Genomic DNA, 19343 nt, shown 5'->3' with positions numbered 1-19343 from the left:
TAGTCGGAAATAAATTTGGATGCAACTTATTGGTCAAAACCTGTACAATAAGACTCTTCCGTGTAGGGTGCATTAGGGGAAAATCTGGGTGACCAGGCACCGGCCAATGTCGCATGGCCATCGCCAGGGGGCATTAACATGGTTTCAAACAAGGAGCCTTCATAGTATCTCTGAGGGTGTCATTAAATGGTAGCAACAGCTTTGAACTTGCTGGTCCAGGCTGTAACATTTTTGACCAATTTCGTTTTAGTCTCAAAGGAGGGCAGCTGTAATTTTAGTACTTCAGCTGCCCTCTGATCCACCACTGCAAAGAAGGCATTTTCTTCCATTGGAGTCCCATGTAGTCAATAAATCTGTCTCAGTAGTGGAATCACGCCCACTGGTGTTTTGTAAAGTAAGGTATAAGGCGTCATCAGTATAATGAAGGAGGAGCAAGCCACTCCTCTCACACTTCCATCAGTATCCTGAGAATCACCCTGCTCTGGCTTATGATAAGTAGCATACCCAAAGAGAAATGAAGCTTCTGTTGATAGTTGTGATGCGGTAGAGGCACTGGGTTAGACTATGGATGCATGAGAACCAGTTGCACTTTTCCAATTTTGTATAGCAGCAATGGTTGAGTTTGGCCCGAAAATGGTTTGGGGTCCAACACGGGAGTTGGCAACAGATCATCAGCTAGTGCCAGCATAGTCTGCATCTATATTCGGGCATCTGGGACTGGCATGGATCTTTGGACCAGGTTGGATGTCTATATCAGAGTTGGTATGGGCCCAAAAAGAAGTCAGCTTAGGACAGGTGGCACTGGGGAAGGGCCCACAAACAATAACCCAACTGGATGTCCCTGCGAATCCATGGGGCTTGAAGGCACTCCAGAGAAATCGCAATAAATATTTGCAGCATGGTCTCAATCTGCTGCGAGGTAACCGATGGCCCGGCGTACTCTGAGCGCATCAAGACCAACTGAGTCATCAGTTCTGTGGCTAGTGACTCCAACGCAGAGCTATTTAAATCTTGGTACCCTCATGCCTTCGCTTTGGAATTAGAGTGACAGATGGGGTTGACCTACTCATGTGCGTATGCTTGAACTTCAAGTTACCTGAAGATTTTCAGCAGGAACTAGGTCAGTCAGTTAAACGTCCCCATGACCAGCGGATTCCCAACTGTGCAAAAGGGGATGTGGAAACGAGGGATCCTTCTTTCACATCATTTGGGAATGTTGAATGATTCAGTCCTACTGGACACAAGTTACAACAGTGACAAACCTGGTAGTCCTAGTGGAACCCAAGTGGCTACTCTTGGGTATAAAGGGGATCACAACTGGCCGAGGTACAAAGAAATTTGGTTGGGTCAGGCTGCAGGAGTGGCCAAAAGAAATATGGTGAGAGCCCGGGGGGGCATCAACTGTCCCTAAGACCAATGACTGGGGAAGAGACCTAGATTGGTGCCAGAGATCAGAACAAGTAGTCTACGCAGCCAGGAGTAGCACTGGTAAATGGGAAAAAGTGTGGGGTTATGGAAAGCCTACAAGGGCTGGACTGCCCGGACTAGTGCTGCAGTGCCAGCAAGGTTAGCAGGGAAAGAGCAAACTCTGAACCAAAGATAGAATTGGATAGGCTGTTTGAGAATCAGGCCTGGGACCATACCTCCTCTGCTGGGGAGGTGTAGAAGAAGGTGACTACAACGATGTTTCTGTGTAATAACTTCATTGTGTGATATCAGTATGCTTTGTGAAGCCATCTGTTGTTTATTGTTAATAAAAAAGAATCATTCAAAAACAACGTCCCCATGACCAGGACCAGGAATGGTCGCATGATTTAAACCGGAACCTGCGTGAAGAAGGTGAATTTTTCTTGTGTTTGGTGATATACAGATTAGCTTCTGGAACTCAAATCGCCTTTGACTGCATTAGGGTGCATTTATTCCACGACTTTGAGTCATATCACGATCTCAAGCACCAAAAGCATATCTCATGAGGGTCTATGATCAATAACCTGCTTCCTGCAGCTGCGACACGTCTTGAATCCCATTGCTTTTGGTGTGGACAGTGTTCCCTAGCAAACTGTTGAAGAGTTAGATTTGGGAGTCCTCAGAAGACTAGAAAGGTGGGAGCGGAGGTCCGATTCATATCTCAAGGTGCGGAAAAATAGAAACTGATGTCTGCCTATATGCTGCACCACTATGAAGCGTTGCCACAAAGTTCTCCGTGTGCAGTCTGGTGCCTTGGGGATATCTTAAGAGGCGGAAACTGCAGTTAGACATATCCAGCAGAAGATGTAAAACATGGCTGTCTGTGATCCCATCTACATTCCCGGAATCTACATTCAACATCAAGGTACACAAACCGCATAATAAAAAGTCAGCCTAGTCCCTGTGTGCAGCATTTAACAGGAAACAAAATTATTGTGAGCCAACTGCTTGATGCTGTTCTAGCAGTTGTTGTCAAATAAACAGAAAAATTAACTCTTTGGCCTCAGATGGCAAGAATGTATATTTCCAACAAAGCATCAACCCCAAGAATCTCTCCTCACTGTAATATTCCATATCATTACAGTACTTATTTCATTCAGCTCCAAAAGATTAATTTTAGAAATTGAGTTGTTGGTTGATGTGGGTGTGAGCAACAGCCACAATACCCGTCAGGGTGAACCACATAACGTTGCTAAATTAGCCTGTGCTTAATCTTCTAGTAGCTTGCCACAAAAGCAGTCAGGTTTAATTTGGAGGTAAAATATTTATGCAGAACTTAGACATTAGTAAAGTGAAACCACAACACGTGAAAAGTCCCACACCAACTTAGATAAATAAAGTAAAAAAAAAAAACAATTTACACCAAAAGGACAAAAATTCAATCAGTAGCAGAGATATGTAATTTCAAAGATTTCAGCTATGTATACCGCCTAAAAGCACAAAGCGCCACTCACGGTTATCTGGCGGTGCGAGACTGGGTGAAAGTCACAAGTTCAGGCTGACTGCAATGGAGTGCAGGCCACATACAGGAACCAGTGGGAAGGAACCATCTTGTGGTGGATGAGACCGCGAGGGACAGGGAGAGCGGTGCAAATGGCCATAGCTTTAACCTGAAGAGCAGGCCGGGCATTGCGGACTGTCGTCGCTGTAGTATGAAGATCCTGTTGGGCATCACAGATGTTGTTGCTGGTGCTTCCTGTTGGCGTTCATCCTGGGCTGTCGGTACTGTAGCGTGAAGAACATATCTCGCTTTGCCGGTTACCGTTTGGGGTCGCTGTAGCTTGAACAGTCGGGGAGGACAGAAAGATCTTGGGGTAAACGGGCCAGTTCACAGTTGAGACAAGGCCAAAATGTAGGGTTTTTTCCTTTTCTTCCAGAGAAGCTCAACAGATGCCTCACCAAGAGTCCAAGGCCTGGATGGCATCTCTAGGGGATAAGGAACTCACTCCATCAGAGGCTAGCAGGGCTCAGGCAGTTCCAGTGCTGCACGACAGCTAGGCAGTTGTAGAAGGATGTCTGGAGCTCATAATTTAACATATTTTTCTGAGCCAGCCTTAAAGAAATGTGTGCTTTGAGCTGCATTTTTGGGAGAGTTAATTGCTCTACTGCCTCATCTGGGGGAACAAAGACCTCTGAACACAATAGGCCCATCCAAGGTTGATTACGCTTCTCCTATAAGAAGAATGGGGAATAGGAGTCTTTATAACTGTTAATACTACCTCCATGTAAACTAGCTTGATGGATGTTCACACATGGGCCAAAGTGAAGACAGGCAGAACTCCACTAACAAAAGGTTTCTCTGGAGTCTTGGATGAAAAAAATTAGGTCATGGTGACAAGTGTTTGACTCAGAGAGCGTGACATACCAGGTTTGGGGGGTCCCCAAACTCCCTTTTTAAGGGCCCAAACTGTGTCAGGAAGCTAAGACGGAAAAGAGGGGGAAGGACCAGCTTGGGTCTGATGTAGGCCTGCCAGGAGACCTCCATCTAGTCCTTCTAATATTCAAGGATTCTCACGAGGGCAGCTTGTACCAGCTCCATGGCTCCCTATTCAGCTAAGTAGAGGGCAGACTAGCTGGGAGCCCAGAAGGAAGTAATCCCTGGACTTCAATGACTGATCATACTGTAGTGCCTTGAGGAGGGAACAATGTGTACACTGGTTGTGCCATACAGTCACCATGCAAGAAATTAAGGAGACCTGGCAAGATGGCAAATGCCAGCAGAGAAGTGAGGTTGCCCATGGAGAATGTGTGGGGGCTGATGAGCAGCTGAAGAATCTTCAAGTTAGGACATTCCTTGAGCTAAGCACAAACGTAATTCCAGAACCCAACAGCCAAGCTGCTGTTAAGTAGACAAAACAGTATTGAAGAAAGGTGTGGTGTGAAAGAGAGTGAGGAGTCCTCAAGCATAATATTGGGGGGCATGAACCCTCATTAATTTATCCGCTGGTGGCTGCAGCTTGCAACCAGGACCTCAAAGCAGAAAACACCATCAAAATCAGGTCAAATTGGTTCCAGATGTCTTAAAAAGAGTTCGCTTCTCAATAACTGAAGCTTCCATCATGCTTGGGAGTCGGGGTTATCCTTGGCCGCAAACAACACCAGAGCCATTATAATTTGTTGCACCCAAGGACCTCTGGGGAACCATGGAGCACTATTTAGAAACATTCTGCTGTAGAAGTATGCAACAATCGTGACCAACGGTTGGGGTGTTTTGACTCCTTATGCTGTACTGTTGAGATGTACTCCAAGCACAGTGAGGGTAGAATAGCCAGTTCTAATACCCAGCGACAAGTGCAGTATGCTGCGGAATGTGAGAAAGCTCACAAGACAGCTTGGCCCAAACTACTCACTGTGTCATCTACCCAATGTGTATGTGGTGGCCCCACAACAGAGCAAGGGCGCCCACACTGGAGAAAGGAAAAGGGTGGCTACATCAAAAATCAAAAATATACAATAAAAAATGTTCTTCTGCTGTAACCGCTACAAAAGAAACAACCTCTGGGAAAGGATCACCCTAGAAGTATAAGCATTTGCTAGAAACGTTAATATTCTTTTATCAGTGTTTTCTGAAGGACAAAAACATTGGTATGGCAGCTGCCTTTAGCAAGCCAGCGCAAACACTGACTGTACAGTGAGTCATTCTTGTACCACATCTCCATAAAGGGAGAAAAGAGGGGACCAGGAGAAGCTAGGATCATTTCAAATTCAATCCTTGAGATGGGTTTTTGTTAATGCCTTGAGAGTCACGAACCCAGTCTGTTGAGGGGTCAGAGTATTTGCAAGGCAATGAGGTATGAAAAAAAGATAGTCATTTTCTGATTGGTCATAAATAAAAATCGTTAGAGAAAAAGAAAGGGACCCCTTAAAACTTTCAAGGGAAATGAGGTACTTATAACCGAAATAAAAGAAATTCCCTTGACCCAACAGTTCCAATGTCCATATGCAATAGCTAACAATACAATAAAATATTGAATACTATATCCAATGCTTATATTACAAAAACATTTTATTGAAAGAAATATGTCCGTGTTATTCCAAAAAGGTTAAAACCGCATATAATATCACAATAATCCACAATAAAAAGGTATTTTAAAAAAAAATATTTAAAAAGACATACAGTACATGTCAATCAGAAGGGAATTGATTAACAATAATTCACAATTATGACCAGCATTATAGAGACAAACACATATGTAAGACACAGCTTTTGTTCTTTACAGATGCACATCACATTGGACTCAAAAACACAGCTCGTAATACATTGATTCAACAATATTTGATCCGTCTATGTTTGTTCTTAGAATTTGCCTTTAACAGCGTCAACGCGTTTCGACGGCTTCAAATTAATCGTACCATCTTTGTCAAGACACAGTGATTCTGTCTCTCTCTTATGTCAATCCTATTTCCTCTCTCCTCATTTTATGATGAATTCAATACGTGCTCGTGGCTCTAATCTTCTACTTTAAAGCGGGATCTCTCTAACAGTTTGTGGGTTCGATGTCCTTTTTATTTTTTATATAAGGTACTCCGACCCTCATGAATCTTGTTTCCGTTTTTGATGGTACTTCCCGTATTTAATTTCTGGATGTTGTTTTATAAATATCGCAGCACCGCAAGGCTTATATTCCTCTTCTTTAGCGTGCATCTATAGTACAACGGTGTTTCCTCGAAAATACGAGTGTCGGGTTCAATGAACACCAGAGCCATTATAATTTGTTATTTGTCCTTTTTAAAAAAAAATTATATAAGGTACTCTGCCCCTCATGAATCTTGTTTCCGTTTTTGATGGTACTTCCTGTATTTAATTTCTGGAAGTTGTTTTATAAATATCGCAGCATGGTGTTCCTCGAAACACTTTGCTTTTTTGCACATCAGTCCTAATGACTGTCAGTTTTTATCTATTAGGCCACTAGTAGTTAACTGATACCTTTGTAACTCACCCGAAGCCGTCCCAGTCCCGAACAGGCGTTTCTTCCTGTTCAACGGGCTCCTCTGGGTCGCGGCGGCCATTTTGGTGGGAAGTCGGGTGGGCGGTCTAGTTGTGCTAGAAGCCTATTTCAGTGGCACTGGCGCGGTCGCGCAGCGTCCACTCGCTCTTGAGGCTTGAGCCGAGAGTAGGATAGCGCTTTACTTCTGTGAATAGTATCGCCTGTTACGAGGTGACTGTACTCATTACCTGTGTTTTTTGAACTTTTTTAATTATAAAATCGCACACTTTGCTTTTTTGCACATCAGTCCTAATGAGTGTCAGTTTTTATCTATTAGGCCACTAGTAGTTAACTGATACCTTTGTAACTCACCCGAAGCCGTCCCAGTCCCGAACAGGCGTTTCTTCCTGTGGAACGGGCTCCTCTGGGTCGCTGGGGCCATTTTGGTGGGAAGTCGGGTGGGCGGTCTAGTTGTGCTAGAAGCCTATTTCAGTGGCACTGGCGCGGTCGTGCCTTAGGCGCGCCGAAGGCGCGCCTAAGGCAAGCCCGTCGGCGCCCGTCCGCGCTCGGACCGTGCTCAGTGCCAGTCACGCTTCCCGACCCCCCGCCCCCAACTGATCAGGACCTGGACTAGAGACCAATTGCTTGCCTTTTCACAGCCACCCTGTGTCGCACCTATGTGTTTTGCTCCGGACACTATACCGTTTATAGGCGGAGGACATACCGGGTTTCACTGTGGGTCCTGCAATTTTGAGTTATATAGATGCGTCAGGAAGGAGGCTATGACTCATGAAAGGGATGCGGAATGGCCTCGTGAGGGTCCTCCACACAACCAGAGTCACGGTCAGCAGTTTAGGGCCGGTCTGATTAACTGCAGATCCCTCCCTAAACACACTGCAGACATCTGGCTACTATTGGAGACTCATGATTGGGACTTACTGTTCTTGACAGAAACGTGGCTGAGAGAATGCTCTAACCCTGATATTTGCTTAGCGGTCCCTATGGGCTATAGGTTGATCAATGTAAACAGGGCGGACAATAGGTTAGGAGGAGGGCTTGCAATAATTCTAAGGGAAGACTGGGATATGACTCATATGAAAATTGAAGGCCTGGGACCTATTGAAGCGATGGCCTTTCATATCAAATTTCCCAACAGATCCTCGATGGCGGGACTACTGGTTTACAGACCCCCTAATACATCGGCCACTTATTGGCCAGCGCTATTCGACTGCATTGCTAACCTGTCCATTCGCTATTCTAACGTCACCGTTCTTGGTGATTTCAATGTCCATATGGACAATGCAAGCTGCCCTCTAGCTAACCAATTAGAAGACTCCCTAAACAGTTTGAATTTAGCGCAAAAAATATTTTCCCCCACCCACGCAGCTGGCCATACCTTAGACCTTCTCTTCACCAATGATCCCCTTCTTAAGGTGGAAGAGTTGTTACCCGTTATATGGTCTAACCATATGATGATCTTTAATCTCTATATCTTCCCTCTTATCTTCGCGCTTCAGCAGCTGGAGGTCACCGTGTACAACTACGCGGATGATCTCCAGCTCATCTTTGATCTGTCCTCCTCTCCCCTTTCTGTCTCTAATTTCCAGTCTACCATGACATTTATCAGGGACTGGATGAACCACAACCACCTTAAGTTGAACCCGGATAAAACCGAGTTGGTTCTCACTGGTGGTTCATCCAGCCCCTGGAACTCTCTCTTTTGGCCCCCCTCTCTTGGGCCCGCACCTTCCCCCTCAACCACGGGTAAAACACTGGGTGTTAAAATAAATAATCACCTCACCCTTCACCCACAGATCAGCTCCGTGGTCTCCTCTTGTTTCCTCACTCTCCGCACCATCCGCTCCGTTTCCCGCTTCTTTTCCCCTCAGGCACTCAAGATCATTATGGCCGCCGTGGTGATATCAAAACTGGATTATGCCAATGCCCTCTATCATGGCATTCCAGCTTACAGCCTGCGAAGACTTCAGTTGATCCAGAACCAGGCGGCCCGGCTGGTTTACGGCCTCCCACGCTACCACCATTCCACCCCCCTTCTCAGGGAGCTTCACTGGCTTCCCGTAAAAGAACGCTCCCTTTTTAAGACGGGCTGCATGGTCTTCCAGGCCCGCCAAGGCACTGCCCCCGCCTTTATCTCTTCTTTAATCAAATCCTATGTTCCCACAAGACACCTCCGGTCTTCCTCTAAGTCCCTTCTTCAGATTCCCCGCTTCACACGTAAAAAGTGGGGTGGGGCCAACTTTTCCACCTTGGCTCCAACCTTCTGGAACTCCCTTCCTGACCATCTCCGTTCTGCTACCCAGTACCTCTCTTTTCGTAAAGATCTAAAAACCTTCCTCTTCAAACAGGCTTTCCCCGCTTAGCTCCCCATTCTTATCACTCTTGTCTCTCCCCTCAGTTGCCGATCCTGCCCACTAGCGCCAAGAAACCGCATGGTGTACGCTGCGCTTTAGAAATGTTTTAAATTAGAAATTAGAAATTAGAATTAGAAATTAGAAATTAGAAATTAGAGAGGAAATAGGATTGACATAAGAGAGAGACAGAATCACTGTGTCTTGACAAAGATGGTATGATTAATTTGAAGCCATCGAAACGCGTCGACGCTGTTGAAGGCACAATCTAAGGACTAACATAGACGGGTCAAATACTGATTGAATCAATGTATTACGAGCTGTGTTTTTCAGTCCAATGTGATGTGCATCTGTAAAGAACAAAAGCTGTGTCTTACATATGTGTTTGTCTCTATTATGCTGGTCATAATTGTGAATTATTGTTAATCAATCTGATTGACATGTACTGGATGTCTTTTTAAAAATACATTTTTATTGTGGATTATTGTGATATTATATGTGCTTTTAACCTTTTTGGAATAATACGGACATATTTCTTTCAATAAAATGTTTTTGTAATATAAGCATTGGCTATAGTATTCAGTATTTTATTGTATTGTTAGCTATTGCACATAAATAAAAATATACATCAAAACTGGGGGGTTTTAATTAGTTATAAAAAAATGTAAATGTTTGAACTGCAGAGCTACAGCAACAAGGATCTTGGTATTGACTGTCTTGAATCTTTGGACGAAATGTTAGGTTAGACAACCACTCTGCTCTGATGAAATACCAAAAACAGGCCTCAACTGGGCTCAGTTGAGGGGATTACTGCAGAATAAAACACCAGCATATAATAGAACCATAAGCATCTCATCAAATGGCTAGAAAGGATCTTTTTTCACGGGCTGTAGAACCAAAATCAGATTCTATATATGGATCTTGGAACAGGCCATGGAGTCTTCGCGATTGAAACATTCCAGGATAAGGGTTGCAGAGTGAGTGCCTCAGGTCTCATTGTAGTCAACGGCATGACAACTGTTACTCACAAAACAAACCCTCACTAAGGAATCTAGTATGTGAAAAGAATCACAGTCTCTCAGATGGAAGCCCAAAAGATTGCACAATTTTAGAAGAACATATTGAGCTAAAGAGGTGGGGCACATTCCAGTATGAAAACAAGAAAACTATGGTCCTCATCCCCATTACGTTGCTACCGGGATCAAAAGTGACTTGATCTTCTGATCAACTGAGAGAACCATGGCTAATAATGGAATGGGATATGCATATACGAGTGGATACCTAAATAACAGTGCTGTAATCTGCCTGCAGGCAATGTTTCTTCATAGAAAAAAGGCACAATGAGATGAATACGCACAAGGTATGAAATACCTTGTTAAAAAAAAACAGTTCAAAGTCCTGTGGGTGTACACAAAATATGACAGAGGAGGAAAGAATTGGGCTGGCGTCAATTATTCCTTTCTGGAAGATATTGTGCTACTAATTGCATTTCTTGGTCTGACCTAATACTTCTGGCAATGTCCACTTTGGACAAATGCAGGAAGACATGAATGACAGCCACTCATTCTCTCAGAGCCTCCACATGGGGCCTCGTGATCTTTGCTCCTTGTTCCATTAAAGTCACCTTATTCCAGATACCTAAAACCTAGCTTCAAAGATTAATACAATACGATGTGGAAAATCCAGAGTTAAATAGATTGTGGTATATCTGCCTCAAATGTTGACGACCAATAAGTAAGTACATGCAGAAACAGGTTTAAACTGAATGATGCCATTGCAATTGTCATAAATCCTTGAAAATGCCACCAATCTGAGGTCAACAATCATTAGTGGTGGTGTACTCTCTATGCTAAGATTCTCTAGCTTTGTGGAAGAGACAAAGGTGTTGATCACATCTAGTGAGAAGGTTATAAGTTACCTCGGAGCCAACCCTGTATTCTTTGATGCAGATGGCCAACCAGGCAGTTGCCCCATTAGTGTAAAGTTCAGAGTGCCTGTGCTGATTCCGGACCTTGATTACAAAATGGCAATATTTGAAATGCTACATAATGATCCAATCCCCGACAACACACCCACAGCCAAACTACACCCTGCCGCTTGCCCAGCCAAACACAAGCCCACTCACTGCATTCTTTCTGTAGTTCAATTCTTGGAACATTTTTGGGGAATCCCATTTTCAACATGTATGCATGTACTTGTCTCCTTCTCTTAAAACTTAGCTGCCCACGTTCATTATATTTTCAATTGGTGGTTACAGGGCCTGAGAGGATGGCAGTGTCCATAATTTGCACTTTGCAGGAACAAAGATTGGCTAAATCATGATCCAAAGCTCCAAATTTGCTGCATTGATTTGATTGTTCAGCAGGAACAAGATGTCAACATTCTCATTTGTGTTTACAAGGACAATGCTAGTAAAATACAATTATTTCTTTGAAATCATGCTCTTTCAAGTGATCCACTCAAAAAGAACTCTTATTGTATTTTCTCCATCACATTGGCTATAATCAGCAATTTCCTGGTGTCAGCATTTTGAGTACAGTGGTTGCAATGAGGTCCTTGAGTCTAAAGCAAATTCTCTGAGGCAAACAAATGTGGGTAAGTACTGTATTGTGTAACGCAAACTAGCTACAACTTTCACAAAAACACGATTTTTAATTTCCAACAAGCATGCATTGTATTTTCACAGTGAGCAGTCTCATTAAGTAATATATTTGTTTTATATATATAGTTTTGCAAAACGTGAACGTAGCCAAACGATATCCGAGAGCTTTTCACAGCGGGAGTAAAAATATGAGTCTTGAATAAAATGTGTATAGAAGAAAATAACAATCAGGTAGTAATTAATATATAAGAAAAGAAATAGAAATATGGATTAATAGGGAAGTAAACAAAAAATGGTTATATACAAAGACTGATTTAATTAAATCCTGATTTAGGGATATAACATAGACTAGCAACAATAAGCCAGACAAGCCCATAAAAGAGGAAGTACATAAGCAACAAACAAAGCTTCAGTTTTTACATTATAGGTAAAAAGGTTAGACAAATAGGGGGAAGTTCAAGTTTTAGCATTCCCTTATTATTCTGATTATTCTGGTGTGATGTCATCAGATAATTCTCCAGAGGAAGAAAATTCTAGATTTTGGGTGAATCGAGTCTTAATTATTATGCACTAAACAATGGTTGGAGCTGGCCAGGTAACGCAATTTTTAATAGGAATCTAGGAGAGTCAAAGTAATGTATTTTCTGTAAAAGGAAAGTCGTTCTAAAGATGAATCTGTTGACGATGAGCAATCAGTGTAGGGAGTGATGGAGCAGGGTTTTCGCGGAATAAAACCTGGTTGGATTGAACTGCTCATTTTGTGAATTATTAACAAAATGGTGTGAAAATTAACAGTGTAAAACTAAAAGGGGTAAAACTGAAACTGCGCAAGGGCATGCTGGCAGAGTTAATGTAGGCCGCAAATGCACATAATTAATGTAGAAAAATAACAACCAAAAGTCGCGAGTTTCTATTCACTGTTTTAAAATAAGTGTGCAGAGAAAATGTAAGCAAAAAGCATTCTTAAAGCAATTAATAGTGGAGTTTTATCAAAATAACTGTGATACTCATACTTGTATTTATTTTTCCTAGAGCGCATTTTACTGCTCTGCATTGAAGGCCTCATATTTCTATTTAGGTTTAGTTGTTTATTAGAATGTAGACAAAGAAAATGTAATTTATCCTTTGTGAGCTCTTGAGAGTGGCCAAGGTTGCATAGAGGAAACAATGAACATTTTGAATAGAACTTCCTTGCCGAGTGGAGTTTGTGGACACTTGTACTGCAGGGTTGATACAATTTTGAGATGGAGAAATGAACAAGCCGCGGAAGAGACGATAACTGTACTTTGCTGAATGACAGATGACGTGAGCTGCCAAATACAAAGGAACTGTGAAAAAATTAGGCACATCGAGAGTGGAGTGCCTAGACACCCCTGTTTTGAACCAATGAAAGATGAGGTTCCTTTCTGTGATGATACATGATGGGTTGGATCTTTAGTGAATATAGTGTATAACTATTAGTAGAAAGAGAGTGGGGGTTAGAACACGTTTTTCTTACTTTGCAAGAGGAGAGAGCTGTGTTACTGTTTCCTGAATTCATTGGCTGGCTGTTCTGCTGATCCTGACTCTTTGATATTTACACCTCAATTCGTGTTGGGGTGCCCAACTTACTCTCATGGCCAGAGGGTAGCTTTTCTGATTTCTAGAACTTGCGTGATCGGTTAGTATGATATTCTGAACTTGCATTTATCTTATTTGAAAATGTCTTTATCCTTTTGTCTCTTCGGCTATTCACTTACTCATTGCGCTGACATTTGAGATGTCTAATCGAGTTTTGTTATCATTGCTGTTTTTTGTGTGATAATCTATGTGTCGAGCTGTATTGTACTTGATGAGCAATATCACATATACAGATAAAGCATTTTTACTTTTAAACAGAGTGTCATAATTAGTATTAATTAGTTATTTTAAATGATTATTTCTCTATGATGATACTTCCTTAGAATTCTGAATATTATTTTCCAATCCCTGACCACTATGTAAGATTTGAGACAGAAGAGGATAAATAAGTGATGAGCTAATTGGTAAGATTTGTTTAAACTCACCCAGCGTGAAAGGGACTGTTAGGTATTAAATTGGGTCCAGATGTTAGAAATGTGTTTGCTCCTAAACGCTGGATCAGGAGATAAGGACCAGTGCAGTGTGTTTGAAACATTGGTGCCCAAGATTAAGTGGACTGCATCACAAAAGGCAGCTTTGAGTGGGGAAAGGCATATCTTGCTTTTTTAGAATGGGTGTAACCTCACCAATCTATTACGGACCTGAGACTCTAATGAGCAAGGGAGAGCGAGGCTTTTTAATATCTGCCCAGCAAAAGACAATGAGGTAAAGGATCGATTTAACAAGGGTGGTTGAAATTTTGTACAGTTAGAGGTGTTCAGTTCCTAAATAATAACAATAATAATAATGCATTTTATATAGATTTCATACTGTAGTTTATGCAATGTCAAAGTGCCACAAGTAACTGGTGGCACTATTAATTTGCCGGTAGAGATTTGACTATCACAACCTGCTGGTCACACCGGACATTAGCAGTGAGTCCACTCACAGGCGTGGATGGGTAGTTCAAAGAATGTTGGTTAATGGGCAATACACAGAAACTCTAAGGTTTGAATACTGAATGACTCAGAAGCTGTGCAAAAAGAAACATAAATGTAAGTGAAATCAAATGTAATTGCGATAATGGATGACAAATCTACTATAAATTGTATAGGTCTTGCTACCTAATAAGACCATTAGACCTGAACTAAACAGAGACAATGGGAGAAAATGAGTGTTGATAAATATAGCAGCAACAAGCGAAGTGATGGCATACATATGTAATCCAAGGCCATCTTTAAGCAAAGAGATAAGCATAAAACGTATTTTAACATTTAGATACTTCTGACTATGCCAGTGAAATACTTATATATAAAAAATCAACTTATACTAATAATTCAAAAATGCAGTTGTAGTAAATTTAAATATATGTGATACATTTAATAAAGTAAATAAAGACTTGGTTGCATTTTCTGAAAACTTCACCAAGTAAGAGATGAATCAAAGTTTTGAGATCAAGTGAGAAAAATAAATAACCACCACATAATTCTTCCACACTCCAACCAGACCACTGACAAAATAGGTTTTCATTATGTATTTATTTATGTACCCAATGTTTCGCTTTTCATTCCTTCTTTCTTCTCCCCTCTTTTAATGTTATTCCTGTTCTAAAACAAATGAACGGAGATGCAATTTATTAGTAGCTTTCCTCAGTTATTATACAAAGAACTTTGTGAACATACTACATGACTAAAGAAGCAATAAAGCAGTCCAGACAATTGTGTAGATTAGAATAAAACGTGCACACACCGTGGCTGAACACATTAGATTTTATCACCAATAGTGAAGTACGACCATGAGCACTGAAAGATCATTTATTTGAGCAATCAGCAACAACTAAAAAAAATCGAATTTTGTACACTATTCAGTGCATCAAATTAAATCTTTTCTAGTGCAGTGTTTTAATGCAAATAATTGCAGAACCAAGCGTTTAATCTATCCACACCTTTAGGTAAAGCATCCAGTGATTACCTACTTTCTAGATCGCGGATTCCATCCCACCAAAGAACATAAAATACAAATGAGCTAAAGGATTCAGCCATTTACTGCTTCTTCCAGCAGTACATACATATGTTTGACTTTATGCAGAACAATAAAAGAATCAATGAATATGCTTTACAGATCTGCAGAACCTCTACTGAATAACCTGAAAGGTAACAACAAACTCTGCTGTATGTGTCTCCTTATCTCAATAACTGTCATGTGTGTACACAACCAATTCTGATCTCCAACTGTGACAATGTTCCATTGCTAAGTTTCTAAAGAGCTGAAAGGGGTTTTACCATCCTACTGGTTAATAAAAGTAGGTGCTACCAATAGGTCTATTTCCGCAAGTGTGTTCTTAATATTTTTGGTGTACAGCTAACACTTACTTCTGTTCATTATCAAAAACATTTGTAGTGAACAGGACAAAGTTGATGGACTCCATTTATCTATCTGCAAAAAGACATTGGGGCTGATTATGATGGCGGGCAGACCGCCACCGACAGGCCGTCTGTGGCGGTCCACCCACCAATAGCCCCTCGGTCCGACCGCCGAATTACAATACCAGCAGTCCGCCCCACAGTAGTTGAGGGGAAGATCGCCACCTCAACCAGGATCAGTGATTACGATGGGGTGGTGGTCAGATTCGTAGTCCTGAATGGCGGCAGTGCCGAGGCAGACACAGCCATCGGGATTACAATATCCCTTTCCAATAGCCTTTTCATGGCGGGAAGATTACCATAAAAAGGCTGTCGGAAACATGATTTGGGGGCCACAAAAAGAGCCCCTGTCCATCATGAGCCACTGTAAAGTGGCCCTGGGTATATATGCAGTGCCCACACACATCTCCATGTACCATGGGTGCTCCTTTTCATGGCAGCCTGTGCTGCGGCCCTCATCTTGGGCCGCAGAACAAGCCATTGTGAAAAAGAGCAGTTTGCGGCCAGCAGCCTGAGGGTCGCATCAAAATGCAGCGGTCGGACCGCCGCCTACTTGTTGGGAGGTCTCCTGACCACCGTGATAGCAGCCCGGGGTCCGACAGCCCGCTATCATAATCAGGCCCATTGTGCAATAATAATTCATTATTATTAACACTTACAACTAAAAAACAGAGTATAAAAAAGCATCACCTACATAATCCTTGCTCCCCTTCCAGCCCTGGCTGATCACTGTATATTACCCTCCTCACTTACAGTGTTCAGATTGAATTTAAAATATTAGCCAATGACAGATAAAACGACACTCACCAAAATAGGATTAGGAAACTGTGCAACAAACAGCGCAACTGTGTGTCTGAAACAAATTAAATAAAGAAAATGTTTACAAATATTGATTTTTACAAATGGCATATTAGTTATGGAAACAACATTGTATAATGTTCCTGTACAGAGATACTGAACCATAAAGTATACTAAATCACTCAGAAAGAAAGCGGGGAAGTGTGTGTATGTATTTACAAGTGAATTTATTTGTTGGTGATATGGATAACACTTGTGGTGGAAGATGGCTATTACATAGCATGACAAACAGGGAGAATGTCACAAGCCCAGGACATGAGTCAGGATCACATAATATAACAATATTAGGTCTAGTCTGATTGAAATACCGTTGGCAAGTTAAAAGGTAAGGTTCTTCAGAACCTTACAACCTTAAAGGTTTTATAATTGTGCACTAAATAAGTAGCTTCTGTACATACATCCTTAAACTTTCAAAGTACACACCAAATAATTTGGTATGCCAGAAAGCTTGAGGCAACTGATCTCAGCTTAATCTACAGGATGTAATAAATGATAACACTCTTGAGATATGCAGGACCCTACTTCTAATTTGTTGCAGGGTTCAGTTGAGCTGGCTTTATTTACGCTCAGGGGCTTAAGATTTCTTCTAAGTAATCTATACATTTTCCAACAATGATGGGTATGGGCATGTTTATCACACATTACTGAATCTAATCTGGAAAAGGCATCTCAAAGTAAGTAGGTGTTCTGGCTAGAACCATATATTAGCAATGTTTCTATAAATACTGAGATATTAAGTGTGCAAGTGAAGTCTGATAGAAACTTTAATTTTGTGTGGGCAATGGCCAGATGGGCAAGATAGAGGATCAATCAAATTTCAGAAGCAAATGTGTGCCTTCAGCATAAAAGAAAGCATTAAAATCAAAGCTTCAAAGCTGCAGATAAACTCATCCAATGGCAGTACACCGTTACAGATAGACAGATGGACTGAGGGAAACTGCCAATGCTTGTAGCCCCCTTGTGCTAATTGAGATGTCTTCAAAGTGAAACAGGGCAGCAACATTTCCTGGGTTTATCCACTTAGAAAGGACACAAACCACTCTATTGCTAAGCTACCAAACCCAATCCCTCTCAGAAGGCCAATTAAGATGGAGAAACTTACAGAACAAAGGCACCCAACAGGTCCAACAATATCAGGCATGTCGGCATGGCCGAATCCAGAGCTGAGAGCAGCTTGTCCAGAGTAGCTACCAGAACAGTCTTGGTACGGTGTCCTGGCCAATAATAGAGTTTCCGATGTTTTTCGTGAGTGGTTCTGTGTAAATGTGATACAGGACAGGGCAGACAGTTTAACTCAGCAATAAATTCCGTTCTTCTCTAATCAAGAGGAACCATTTATTTTCTGCTGAAAGCCAACTGTCAGTAAGAACCCTGACCTCCTCTGAACCTTGCCATGCAAACGAATACAGTTTTTCACACAATAATGCAGCACATCATGATCAATGGTTTTGAAAGGCACAAAATGGACAGTCATGCCATATGGTGATGAAGGACACTAAGAGCCTGATTCACAAAGGTAACAAACGTTTGAGTAAGATACACTTTTGATTAAGTTTATTACTGATCAGGATTCACAAACTCAGATTGTAGGTTGAAACTAAAACAAACAAAAAACTGTAGTAAGTCCAGCACTACACGTGGCCAACCACTTGTACTGCAACACCCTCTCATAGAAAATAGTGGAGGTGGGGACTAAAAATAAACCCCATAATAAATAACGTTCATTTAGATTAAACACATATTTTAAATAGTTAAAAATGTAAAAAAATATAAATTAATGTTAACGAATGTTCTAAAAATAGGATATATTTTTTAAATTACAATATATTTGAATAACATTTTGATTTTAAAAATAATGTAACAATACATTTTAATAAGAAAATTACATTAATGTTATACATCACTTTTAATAACTATTTAGGCACATTAAACACTTATATTTTGTCTGGGGATCATTTTTTTAACTTATTTAATAGTGATGCACCATTTTCCAATACTGTTGTAAACTGAAAATAAGGTTTAGGTCCCAACTTCAATTTTTTTCTATGGGCGGATATTGCAGTTCTAATGGTTGGCCAACTGCAGTGCTGGACTTTGTGCTGTTTTTTGTTTTTTTAGTAGTAACTTATACCTAAAGTTTGTGAATATCAAAAAGTAGTAAACTTACTTAAACGTGTAAACGTACTCAAAAGTGTAAGTTACCCTTGTAAATCAGGCCCTACACATCAAGTCATCCCAGACTTGCTATCATTCAAATAATCTAATATTTACTCCCTGACATAAGAAAGGGATGAAATGTTGGATCTGAAGCATTTGATGTTGATTGAATATGTGCCTCGCTGTGAAAAAAGCTTTCTAGGCCATTAACATATACCCTACACTAATTAAACAGGTACCTCTTTTGTCAGCTTGTATCAGAAAGAGGTACAATAAGTTTTAATCATGTAATTGCTTTTTTGAGCTCAGACTGCTAGAATTTCAAAAGAGAGGAGCAAGAGTATAACTAAGAAATTTACAATGGAGACTCTACATACAGGTCTTATGTGGAGGGAAATTGTTAACCATAAGCAGTGCAATATAAAAAGTCACAGAAAGGTAATGCATGAAGAATAAGTTATGTAAAACGTATTGTAGATAAAGAATCTCAATACACTTCACATGGAAGGAGAGAAATAAGTAACTAACAAAACATAGTGCTTACCTACTCCCACCTCCAGCTTGTAATTTAATTTCTTTGCTTCATTTTTGCATGAGTCGGAGTAGGGCTGAGAGAGTGCTGTAGTGGTTCCAGGTGCTCAGAGAGAGGAGCAGGAGTGATGTGTTAGCTCGAAAGCCTGAGCACTCAGTGAGCCGAAGAAATGTGTACTACACCGAGTTAACAGTGCTAGAGTCCATATCATTGAAACAGAGAAGGGCTGATGATAAATAATAAAATAACATGATTAATGGATTTATGGAATGAAGTCATACACATTTTTAAAACAAGTCCAAATAACGTTCGGAATATGCAACCCCCATACCAACTGCATGATAGTGGGAAAATCAAATAATGAAACTCATGGGTTTATGGACATGGGTATAAGGTAAACAAAGCAGG

At 41.2% G+C, this 19343-nt stretch overlaps 1 long non-coding RNA gene across 3 annotated transcripts in view; it reads right to left on the bottom strand.

Moving 5' to 3' along the window:
• LOC146817222 (uncharacterized) overlaps nucleotides 1-19343 on the bottom strand; it is a 135378-nt gene that overhangs the window by 14440 nt on the left and 101595 nt on the right. For 2 of the 3 annotated variants that reach the window (XR_014962955.1, XR_014962953.1), the window contains 3 exons: nucleotides 18948-19161; nucleotides 16196-16241; nucleotides 14374-14572 (listed from right to left, as the gene is read on the bottom strand). This is a non-coding gene — a long non-coding RNA (uncharacterized LOC146817222). Of the gene's footprint in view, nucleotides 1-14373; nucleotides 14573-16195; nucleotides 16242-18947; nucleotides 19162-19343 lie in introns of those variants that run through there. The other variant, XR_014962954.1, reaches the window with a different exon arrangement.

The sequence above is a fragment of the Triturus cristatus genome, chromosome 6, assembly GCF_964204655.1.
Source record: "Triturus cristatus chromosome 6, aTriCri1.1, whole genome shotgun sequence".
Lineage (NCBI taxonomy): Eukaryota > Metazoa > Chordata > Amphibia > Caudata > Salamandridae > Triturus > Triturus cristatus.
Note: the sequence above shows the minus strand (reverse complement) of the source record. Positions and strands in the feature narration are given on the sequence as shown.